Source organism: Ipomoea triloba, chromosome 8 (genome assembly GCF_003576645.1).
Source record: "Ipomoea triloba cultivar NCNSP0323 chromosome 8, ASM357664v1".
NCBI lineage: Eukaryota > Viridiplantae > Streptophyta > Magnoliopsida > Solanales > Convolvulaceae > Ipomoea > Ipomoea triloba.
Window position 1 is genome coordinate 11,642,486 of NC_044923.1, and position 13,096 is coordinate 11,655,581.

Sequence of the window (13,096 nt, forward strand, 5' to 3'; positions counted from 1 at the left end):
ATCAGATATCATCATATCAGTTAATAGATGAATTTGAAAAAGGCAGGAATGAAATTCAAAATTTGACATGCGTGTCGAGATATACTCATCTCCCTTGTTATCAAGTACTAAATCGATAAGATTTTGCAACAAAGTCGTAAATGCGCGCAACACCCAACCAACACAGGTTCTTACATCACTATTCTTAAATGCATATATATGTCTTCTTCTCATTTATAAAATTATTTTTCTCTGTATAAATACCTACCATCAATGCACTACTCCATGCATCATATCCTTCCCACAATCTTTCTACGTAGTATTAGAAGATCGACATACAGGGCCATGAAATCTAATGCATATATTTGTGTTTTCGTTGTTGGTGTACTTCTTGTCACCTCAGCCTTCGCTACTGATACATCTCAAGATGAAAAGAAGAGTATGTTACAAAGGCTCTACTTTGCTAGCTTAGCTTGCATATAATAAATTTATAGGTTTTATATCCTTTATTTTTTCTATGGATCGGAATACCTATTTAAAGATCATGGTTGTGCATGCATTTTTGGAATAATGCCGCTGATCCATTAGTCTTTAATTACAAGTCATGTTTTTATTTAAATAATCTGTGTGGTTATTATGTCAATTATCAACACAAATTTGAGTTTGATCTTGTAACCATTCATTTGGAATGGTAACAAAGGTGTCCGTAATTTATTTTTAAGTTAATATAGAGTAGTGATTTGGCATTTATATTAGATGTTTTTCTAAAAGGTATTTAATTAAATTATTGTAAATATAGATACACATTCGTGCAGGTATATAGGTTTATTATGTATTAAATTAGCGTGCAAAGATAGTTAAAATTGATGATATATATATATATACACACACACATTATGTATGTTTTGCAAAAACTGAGGCGTGAGGGCATATATGCAGGCAACGATGTGAAAGACGCAAACAAAGAGGAGGAAGCTTTTGAAACCAATCCATACTATGGAGGCCGCAGGTGTAGATACGGTTGCTGTGGTCGTTTGGGCCACTTTGGGTGCACCCGTTGTTGCAGACCAGCTGGTGAGATAGAATGATAGATGTCGCCTAATTATATATATATATATATATATATGCTTGTGTTTATATTAGAATCATGTCTTAGGTAAAATATGCATATGCGAACTACTCATGAGCACATACAATCTATTACAATGCACACAATTTACTTGAAGGACAGTGAAGACCCTTGAGTAATTGTGTGTGCATTTGTAATAGATTGTGTGCATTCATACAGTTCTCACATTATTAGTTCTTATTCTAATTTAATTTTAATTTTGAACCTACAATTTATATATACTTTCAATAATATTGGAGGATTGGAATTAGCTAGAACTGGAACCTTATAAGGAAGGTTCTGTATCGATTCCTCAAATAAACTGCTTCATTACAAATTGAGAATTTTTTTCCAATTTTTATATTTTTAAAATTTAACTTTTAAGAGTTTTTTTTATATTATTTTAAACAAATTTTAGATCAAATATTTAGAGGGTGCCAAAGGCCTTGTGGTCAAGTGGCACCTGGTATACACTCCCATGTGGAAGGGAGTGGGTGGGTTTGAGCCTTAGTGGAGACATCTGTTGACTCTTTGTGCTTCAGTAGGTAAAGTTTTTAAACTTTAAAATACTTGAGTGATTATTTTTTACTTTCTAGTTTAATTTTGAACTAGAACTCATGGTTCTGATCCTAATAATTTACAAATCAAAACTGCCCTTATAGTTCTGGTACGTTCTAATTAATGGGATTAACCCTTTATTTGTGGACGGACCAATAATATAATATAATATAATACAGAATTGGGCGATGCCGAAGCAAATGAAGTAACAGCTGAAGATGCGGAAGGCGGCGGGTATGGCTATGGGTACGGAGGAAATGGAGGGTATAGGTACGGGTGGGGTGGAGGTGGTTATAGCGGTGGAGGGTGGGGAGGACGCGGTGGCGGCGGCGGCAGCTGGGGAAGAGGCCGCGGATGCCGTTATGGTTGTTGTGGCCACAACAGATATGGAGGCTGCACCTATTGCTGCCATACTGCTCAAGAAGCAAAAGCCTATGCGGAGGATAATGAAGCCCAGCCTTGAGCACTCTTAGCGAGCATCATATCCTTCCTTGTAGTATATAGAAAGTATGTAGCACGTACAAGCCACCATCCTTGTGGCTAGCTAGCTTTATTACGTATTCACAATAATGATGTACGTGTATTATATTGTGCTTGTTATGAAATAGTTATATGTGTTGTTATGTGTAATTTAAATATATATAATAAATAAGATTAAAGAGTTCATATTTGTTTGCGCTGAATTGAAGTGCTTGATTCTAATTCATAAAGACACGATTCAACGATTGAAGAATTATGTCTACAAATTTTAACAAATTTAATTACAAACAACATGTATCAAAATCAATCCTATGAGTGGCCTTATTCAAAATCTAAGAAAATTATTATAATAGTCCATAAATTAAGTTGATTTCACTGATTTTGTCCTTATGTTTTAAAATTGTTCAATTTAGTTCTTTGACGATCAAATATTTACTTATTTTCATCCTATCCTAGATGCTTGAGATATAGCAAATTTGAAGCATATAATTAAAACATCATCGAAAAAAAAATAATAATAATTAAAACATCATCACTATTGACATCCAAGCCATATTCTTTACTCGCTCGTACAAGAGTATGTTGCCTAACAAACAAAGCCCCCAACTCTATCTCTCTGTCAAGATATGATAATCGAATAGTTCGTTGAACATTCAAAAATTGTAAGGATGTCCAAACCATACTAGGGAGCCTTTGGGTAACGATTGAAGAGCAAGATCTCTTGATGGAATCTAGGTTCATCCCTCCATGAACCTAACTAAAGACAATCATGGGCATCGAGAAAACTAACATTGTAACTTAAAAAAATGTTTTCTCCTTTGGCCTATAAGGTGTTCTTCTTTAATTGCTAGGGAAAAAATGACAGTTCTGAGCTGAGTTAAATTCAAATGTAAGAAACGCCATGCCACTTTTCTTTTTCTTTTTCTATTTTCCACTCTCTCGAAGTTGACATAGCACCATAGCTACTCTTGCTCACGCTTGTAGTGGGCTTGATGAGGGAGTGTTTACCTTGAGCCTAGGATCTCATCATTGACCACAATAAAGGATACTTGAATCTATGAATCCCCTAGAATCTCATTGACCACAATAAATAAATACCTAAAATAATTACTTATGTATAAGACCGTGAAACCTCCTAATTTATGCTAATATATTTTGCAAGAGTATTAGCAACTAATTCACATGTTTGACTAATTGGAATTTTCACTAAAATAAAACCTCTAAAGATTGCATTAAGGATTTATGATTTCTACTAACGATTTCACTCGAATACATACAAATGATTGATGTCATTCTATTCTAGGGTTGCTTGCTACTCCTTTCAATCTTGTGGTGGTCTACACATACAGAGAATATCTCTATCGCAATAAATATGCATCAAACATTAATTTAATAACTCAACAATTATTAATTCATGGATAATGAAAAAATGATTGAATCAAATGATAAACAATTATATTAAGGCAAGAAAACAATTAAGAACAAGATCTCATACTAACGCTCATCAAAGAATCCAAGAATACAAAAAACCCTTTTAATCCGCGAAGAATTCTTGTGGCCAAACTTTCCTGAGATGTAAAGAGTTAAAGCATGGTTGAAGTTCTTAAAAGTGTCTTGGATCATCTCTTTGAAATCTAGGATCAAAAAGTCCTCCAAAAGGGTTAAAATGCGACAGGATAATTGGGCACGCAGCACCCCGACCCGAACTGCAAGAAGACACGCACTGACCCGAAAGAAGATAAACGGCCACCAGTTACATAAGAACTGCACATTGAAGGGAAAAGTTATTACCAACGGCTCCATCACCATACATTGAAAGCTCACCATCATACTGTCTGTTACAACTCATAGAAGAGGAGTCGTTGCACCTGGAGTATATGTAGAAGCCTATTGTAGGAGGAAGGGGGGACACTTTGTTTACTACACACAACACTACTGTATTGACATTGAAATCACTGATTGCACTGAACTAATAATACAAATGATATTCCGGTAACATATTTACCGTCATTGGTGCTCTTGTTGAGAGTTGAGGCCAAATCTCAGGTAAAGCTCTACATATAATAAAAATACTAGCTTATTATTGGAGATGACTAGATGAGGATCTAGCAGCTCCCATAGATCCTGTACTGCAACGGCAATCATGGCCGCAATGGGGATCTTTGTAGTAACCCAAGCTGACCGCGATGAACCCGAACTGGGTGTGGTTTTGCAACAAGTTCATGAGACGGTTGCCCCGCTTCTCCGTCTCCATGTCGACGCCGATGAGGTCATCCAGTGCGCCTCCGCCTCATCCGGTGCGTCGCTAACAATCGATTCTTGAGTTCTAGTGGTGGTAAGATGTAATGCATGTGATAGAAGTGATAATGATAAAACGAAGAGTCTGAACTCCTCGAGTGTCTGTCTCGAAGGAAGGACGTGGAGGTTAGTCTATGCTATTGCTTTCAATCGAATGAACATGTGATGAGACGAGCGTGGGTGGTGAATGGCATGTGAGAAATGTAAGTGTGCAAGAGGTAACGAAAATCAATGTAATAAATGATAAGAAATAAGTAATAAGGGATAAGAAATAAGAAACAAGGGAATGAACTGTGCTTGTCTATGTTGCTTCATCGTGTGTCTCAAGTAGTGGTCTAATGATGCAATTGTATTGGCTATTCAAGAGTGTGTCATCTTAGTCCTTTTCCACCTTTGTGTACTAGGGCTTCTTAGGCTTAGGAGTACCATTTGGCAACCAAAAGCCCTAAGAGACATTTTATCAAACACCTAGGCTACACACATTCCTACTATTCCCAATCATGGAATTCCATAGGATCTAAGATTGCAAAAGCTTCAACTCAACTCAAATCAATACCATGATAGAGTCAATGTCTCAATCTCTCAATAGATTGGCCAAATCTATACAAGATCTAATCAAACCAACAATCAATAGACAAGAATAGATTTTCCAACATCAAAGCGATCAAAATCACAATAAGAAATATGATCTTCACACTAGCAACATGGATTCACACAACTCAATCCCTAGATTAAACTAGCCAAACATGATCATAGATTTAAGCTAATAAACTAATTCAATCCAAGAACAAGATATGTAAATAGAAATAAGATTCAAATAGATATCACCTAGTAGATGAAATAGTAGTCTTCAATCCAAGCTTCAATTCTTCATTCACTAAGGAAATGTAAATATAATCTAATCTAGAATGGAAATTTTGGGAACTTTCTAAAACCTAAAATTTAGAAAACTAAGAAATCAAAATTCTATTGGAGCTTCCTCTCCTCTTTTTGAAAAATCCTATCAATGTTCCTTAAATAGTCTCCCAAAAATTGCCCTAAAAATAATTTCTCCGCAGTGTCTCGTTCACGTGACCTTCACGCGTGAATGGTCACGTGAATGCATACTAGAAGTCATCCACGTGGCATTCACGCGTGGATGCAACATCCTGGGCCCACGGGACTTCTGTCCTGCTCGGTTTTGCTCGTTTTGCTTTTCTCTCGTGCCTAACAGCTCCCGGGACCTGTGAAATGTCTCAAAATACACCAAAGGTAGCTTTGTGTGTGGTTCATTGATTTAAAGCACATAATCTCATAAATCAGTCACATAAGGATACCGAAATGCTATAAAACTATCCCTACTTATATCAAAATATATAGGTATCTTGGGAGCTTATCGAGTTTCCACACTTTACTTCTTGCTTGCCCTCAAGCAAGACAATTCATTTCTAATCACATAAGTTTCCAAGATACTAAGCTCAATCAATATGGAACTCTTGGTTAATCAAAAATGAGTTTTTAAGACTATCAAAGAGAGGAAATCTTTTGTGTTATCTACAAAGAATGTTGGTTAGATGCCATATAACTCAAGGAATATTTTCAGGAAGTAAAACCCTTCGTAGATAATCAATTAAAGCAAAGGGGAACACACTTCTCACACCACGCGCAAGCATGCAACCCAATTTAGAATTTACCTCTCATGTAATTAGAGCCTCTAGCCGATCCCACTAGTGGGAACGATGTACACTAGTTAATCAACCCTTTCGTCCTAACGCCAAAGCCCAACGAGTAAGATAAGTGAGGGTAGGGACATGGACCACTCACCGCCAATGGCTTGGGGCGGTCCCTCTTTCTTCTCACTTCTCCTGGGATATCGCCATCGAGCGATCCAACTTCACATGGAGTTCCATGCTTTTTAGAAGATAGTGCAATGAGTGCCCGAATCCTAGCGAAGCGGCTCACATCCTCTCTATTTTCTCATCTCCTAGGAACATTTTATGTGGACAACTTACTCTAGGTATAGCTTTTGATTTTCCGAAGACTATGGTTGAACACAACCTAGTGAGATGGCTTTCCTCAGTTTTTATCTCTAGGATTGGCCTTTTTGCCTTTTCTACTGTTTCTCCATACAACCCCTCATGCCTTTTCCTTGGGATTAAGGGATTTTTCACTCTAAGCTCACTAATAAGCTCACCTTTTGCCCCATGCCCTACCAAAAATTAGTTCAATTTCGGGCCCCGCTTAATTTATCATTCTCAAATTAAAAAGTGCACACTCCACTTCGAGAGATCCTTGACTAAGGTCCTACTTAAATAAGAGGTGAACATCATGCAAGCAAACAAGAATATAAACTTATTTGGCTCTAAACACTCTCATGGGTGCAAAAAGTAACTTCCACAAAGATATTTCAAGAATAAAAAGTTAATTGGCATCTAGTCAAAATTCTTCCTAGATAGCAGAAACAATAACTCACTCTCCAATTTGCAAACACAGCCGTTTATCATGCCCAAGAGACCACTTAAAGCAACAAACATTAAGCACAAAGTGCGTCATTTCCACACTTTAAATGAAACATCGTCCTCGATGTTACCTCCAACTCAGGGGATAAAGGGAAACAGGTATAAATAAACATTGCAAACAAAATTCCTTTCCACACTTTGGAATTTGCTATGGGATATAGGGTATACTAAATTGATCCTTAATGACAAAATAACATGGTACGTTCATCATTTGAACATAGTACACAAGCAAAGCTGTATAAACAATTTCCACATTGTGAATTTGAAAACGGGGCATAAAATAGAAAAGGGATAAGAGGTTAAACCAAGTATGCATCCCTTTTTCTACACTTTAGCTTCCAACATCGGTTGGCCTCCGTTATCAAAGCTATATCGCCTCCTCAAGTGGCATCCGCCTTATTAAGTGCGTCGCCTCCTCAAGTGGCGTCCGCCTCATCCAGTGCGTCGCCTCCTCAAGTGGCGTCGGGCACATCAAGTGCGTCTAGGGGTGGGAATAGGCCAAGCCCCTTTATAGGGGCCTATGGCCTGGCCTATTTAGGGCCTGGTTAGGCCTGGCCTATTTATTAAATAGGCCAGGCTTAGGCCCAATCTAAGGCAATATATAATATTTTATATCCAATATATTTTTCTATTTAAATATCTTTACTCAGACATGTAAACCCTAATCTACTTCTTATCTTCCTCTGCCGCCTCCTTCCCCTCCCTTCCCCTTTTCACCGCTCCTTTCCCCTTTCCTTCCGTTTCCTCTAAGCCTACGTTCAAGGTTTCATTATTCATCAACGATGCTCCTGCTCTGTCTCCCAACTCTCCTTCTCCGTCGCTTTTCCTTCATCAACAATGTTCCTGCTCTGTCTCCTAACTCTCCTTCTCTGCCGCTGGTCCTTCTCCGCTGTTGGTGCCGGCTTTGTTCGTGATCGGAGACTCCTCTGTTGACTTGCCAAGTCGCCAACCTACTGGCCGCTTCTGCAACGGAAGAATTCCGGTCGATTATCTTGGTAAGTACTTCTCTAGTTGCTTTAGTTTTCTTTTCCGACCTTAGAGCACAAATGAAAATTCACTGTTTTTATTACTTAAAATTTTAGTGACTATTTAAATATTTTCACTGTGTGGTGCCTCAACATTCAATCATGCGAACAACATATACTACATATGTCGTGCTCATCAGTTGGTAATGGAAGGATATAAATGGATGTTTAATAATTCATAACTATTGCTACAGGTAAGTTATTTAATGATGCTTAGATCCTTTCGTAATCTATCCTAGAAAAAAAACTAGTAAAATACTCACTGTTTCTTTGTGGAATTGTGGTACTGCAGATGCGGGAACTTTGCAGCAAATCTAACAAGTTCTTAAAGGTGACAACATTAAAGAATATGCTCACGGGCGACAGCATTAAAGGAGTGGCCTTCATGTGTTTTGAGAATTTATTTTATTGTTGTTTAATTTGTTTCAATTTGTTAATTGCAAGTGTCTGGGAGCACTTTTTTTGAAAGTGAAGTATAGGTTGACATAATTCGTATATATTAGGAATTTGCAATGTACTTTTTTTAAAAACTGTATTTGCAATGTATTGGTGGTTATGCTTCTCCAGAATCTCCTATTATATTACACGAATTTTATTAGGCCTTTAAACAAGCTTCAGGCCTGTCAGGCTAATGGTAGGCTTAGGCTTGAGCCTAAGAAAAAGCCTGCATACAGGCTTAGGCCCAGGCCCAAGCCTTGAATTATTGTAACAGGCCCAGGCCTAATTATTTAAAGCCTGGCCTAGCCTGGCCTATTTCCACCCCTAAGTGCGTCCACCTCCAATGGCGCCACCTCCTCAAGTGCATCCGCCTCCAGTGACGTCGCCTCCTCAAGTGGCGTCCGCCTCATCTAGTGCGTCGCCTCCTCAAGTGGCGTCGCCCCAAGAAAAATTTCACACTCTATTCCCTTAGGACCGGCATAGGAACCGATCTCGCTAGGTACCTGACGGGAGGGTGTTTTCTGGGTCAAGCTTAAGGCTTGGTTACGAAAACACCACACTCTATTCCCTTACGGCCGGCACGGGATCCGATCCGCTAGCCACATTCAGCCGAAGCCCTGCGTGTTGCCGCATGTCTCCCTGGTAAGTAACACACTTAATCACCAGTCGGGGTTTAGTCGGTAGCCACCTACAAGCGCAAACTTGGGGTTCCGGAGGTCATCCTCGTAGATGGCAAGGATCGTGCGACAAACACGTGACACGGTGTCGAATTCCTCCCTGGTCGCAGCTATCCATGTGGCGCTGTCATCGCTTCTGACGTTGGTGCACTACTTCCAACCACAGCGCAAGCAGCCCAACACCACCACACACTCCACTCCACATGCCACAGACATTACACCAAATAATATTTTCACCTCCTCTCTAGTTTATGCTTTGATTTCTACCATTTTCATACACTTACCCAGATTTTTCCTCAACTAGGACAGATAATTTGTGTTTAATCGAGTAAAAGGAGTCACGACGGAGATTAGAGGAAGAAACGGATTTCGCCCAAGTAAATTGACTACTTTACCCTCAAAATAACGGTTCAATGACGACAATTGTAACGGTGGACGACATTGGGTGTGATTTTAAAAGACATAGGACTAAATTGGGTACTAAAAATACTTTGGGACTAAATCGAGTATTAACTAATAGTCGGGGGACCATTTTGGGTATTAACTCAATAATATACTATGAGTTGGTCTGTAGAGTGATATCATAAATTTCAATGTCATGATCAAACAGTATCACGAGTTCCTTACATTTAAATATACCATTTATATATTATTAATACCATAATGACCTAAATCAATCCCAATACTGCAAAAGCATAATTAAAATATTAAGTATTGTTCTAAATAACCAAAAGAAGATTAATTAAACGAAAAAAAAAAAAAAAAACTTAACATAGATTTGTTTTTAAAAAATGCAAGAAAATGATTTTCAATGTTTCTTATTAGTAATTTTTTATGCTCAACTTTGAATGTTATGTATATAGTCTGACTAATTAATTGACCAAAGTTCATGTCAAATTTTATATTGTATTTTTTAATACATTCTAACATATGCATAGTATATGTTCAAAAATTATGCCAACTTCGATGAGTAGGTTGGGGTTCGAATCTAAGACCTTCCTTATGAAAATAAATGATTAAGTTAAGAATAATAAATATTTAACAGAATATTCCGTTACTAAAGTTTACACTAATAGAGTGTAGTGGTACTTAGGAAAAGTAAGTTATATAATAGAAGGTATAGTAGGAAAATCAAACAAAAATACTAAAATCAAAATAATCTAAATCATTCATTTCATCAAATAATTGGACGGAAATTTTATAGTTCTCGTTATAGGCCTAACTTTATTGGCTCTTATTAATATTATAATAATAATAATAATAATAATAATAATAATAATAGATTTTGCACATTTAGGATTAACATTTTGCATATTTAGTATTAAAATATTGCACTTGCAAAAATGTGAAAGTGTATTGTACTTAGAGTTTGTATTTTAGAGTTTATGACTGGGTTTTTGTTTTATTTGATTTAGTAGTTCACTTTTTATTGTTTAATGTCTAGTATTTACGGTTTAGATTTAAAATTTTGTTTTTTTTCGTTAATTTTATAAAATTTAGTAGGTTTGCATATTTAATTGTTAAACATTGCATATTTAAGTGTTCAAGTTTGCATAGCGAAATTGATGATAATTACAAAAACGCCATTGCATTATTTTTTAAATATGATCAGATCTGTCAAATTTTTACAGATGTATGGCTGAAATTGGTTCTTATTTCTCTCCTATGGTATTATTCTCACAAAATCATTAGCATATATATATATATATATATATATATATATATAATATCGTGGTTGCAGTAGGCGCTAGGCGCTAGCCTACCGGCGCTAATCGGGCGGTAGACTAGCGCCTAGCGCCTACTGCAACCACGATATTATATATATATATATATATATATATATATATATTACTTCTCTTATTTATATAAATAAATAAATTTAATCATATATAAATATAATAAAATATTAACAAGGTCGACTCTCCCGAGTTAACTCGGCTAACTCTGCAAAGTTGCGCGAATCAACTCGGCCGAATTTTGTTGAGTCAGCCGCCAACTCGACCGAATCGGCAAAGTTAGGCGCTAGGCAGCTGCCTAGTCGGCCGACCACTTAGGCGACCACCTAAGGAGCAATTCGCCTCGGTCTAAGGGCGCCTAGCGTCTAGGCGGCCAATTTTTGCAACAGTGATATATATATATATATATATATATATATATATATATATATATATATATATATATATAGGTAAATCGACTTATTCGCCACCTACACTAGGAATAAAGAAGAGGGGGATTATTATGTTTTAAATCAATAATAATAATAATAATAATAATAATAATAATAATAATAATAACATAAAAATGTGATAAGTCTCAATCCAAGTTATATCTCTGATTTATATCCATTTTTTTGTTTTTTTTATACGCTATGTTATAAGAATTGTACTATACAATTTTTTTATATAAAAATATCCCTACCGGTATAACTTCCATTATCTTTTCCCATTATTATTGTCGTGCACATGCATACATAATATATTTTACTATATTCTTCCATGATAATAATATATGTAGACATTATTATACATTGACAAGGGTGTTTGGTTGGAAGGAATTACAATTCCATTTCCACATAATTCCGAAGTCAAGCAAATTTTTCGTTTGGTTGGAGGGAATTACAATTCTGCAGAATTGAAATTTCTTCATTTTCATAGAATTGGAATCCAATGTCCCCCTTGGTATTTCAATTCCATGGATTTTAGGAAAAAAAACAACTTTGAGACAAAATTACCCACTCTTTCTTTAACCTAAAATTGATGTTTGACTTATCTCTTTCTGATAACGTTAATTCTTGCATTTGCTCATGCATATCAATCACGTAGAGGAATTGTATGAAAAGTATAGTGTAAATTCCATGACTGGTTCTCAATTCTTCTTTTTTTATTCATTGTCTGAACCATTTAGAGAGAAGAGAGAGAACAATGCTTGTTGGGTATTTTTAGAGAGAGGAAGAAAAGGCCAAAAATCCTCTAACTTGAAGGGTTAGGACCTTTTTATAGGCTCATACTCATACTCGTATATCGACATACGTATAAAGTACCTATGGCCGTATACCCGGGGTATATTCCCTATCAAGTAAGCCCCCAATCCGAGCCCTAACGTCGAGTTAACAAGGAAGGGGTCGGGCTGGAAGACTGGCCTTACGGTCCGCGACTTACGCTAGTTGCCTCTTTAAAAACCTTGGGCTAAGAAAAAAACCCAATGGGAAAAATCATAGCCAAGGAAAAAAGATCACAACTTTAAGCGCCAATGACGAAGAGTTCGAGCTTGAAAAAATTGATTGTATAGTCTGCGACTTACGCTGGTTGCCTCGTTAAAAACCTCAGGCCAAGAAAAAACCCAATGGGAAAAAAATCTTAGCTTAAGGAAAAAAGAGCACAATCTTTTGGACTATAAGGGTCGTTCGAACTCAACCGATCGAGGGATCGGATTTGCGAAACGATTGAGAGGTCGAATTTTACCGATCTAAGGATCGGGTTTTACCAATCAATAGATTGGATTTATTCGAGGCGAAATGCCGACCTGGCAGGCTGAATTGCCTATCTCGTAGGGCTTAATGCCGGGAATTGGTTCCGAGCTAATTGTGTCGATGATGGCGATATGATGCCGATCTAATCGGGTTTATAGCACTGGTGGTGGTAACGCCGACCTAACCGGACTTAACTGCCTACCATGTAGGACCTATGTCGGGATATGGTCTCGGGCTCACCAAGCCGATGGTGGCAATGCCGACCTAATCGGACTTTGCACATGAGTTATCTATATACATAACCATGTACAATTTACAAAGTTAATTAAAAAATTCACAAGCTTTTTAAAACTTCAGCTTTGCTCAGTCGCCACTTCGAACATGCGAGCTCGAGCGCTTGATGGAGTTCATGGATCTTAATGATCGCGAATGGGCACCTTACTCCCAATGCCCTATGACTGGGCAAATAAACGGGCACCTTGCTCCCGTGGTGGGCACTAAACCCAAAAAATCGGTTCGAGGACCGTAACGGGCACCTTGCTCCCATAATGGGCACTATACACCCA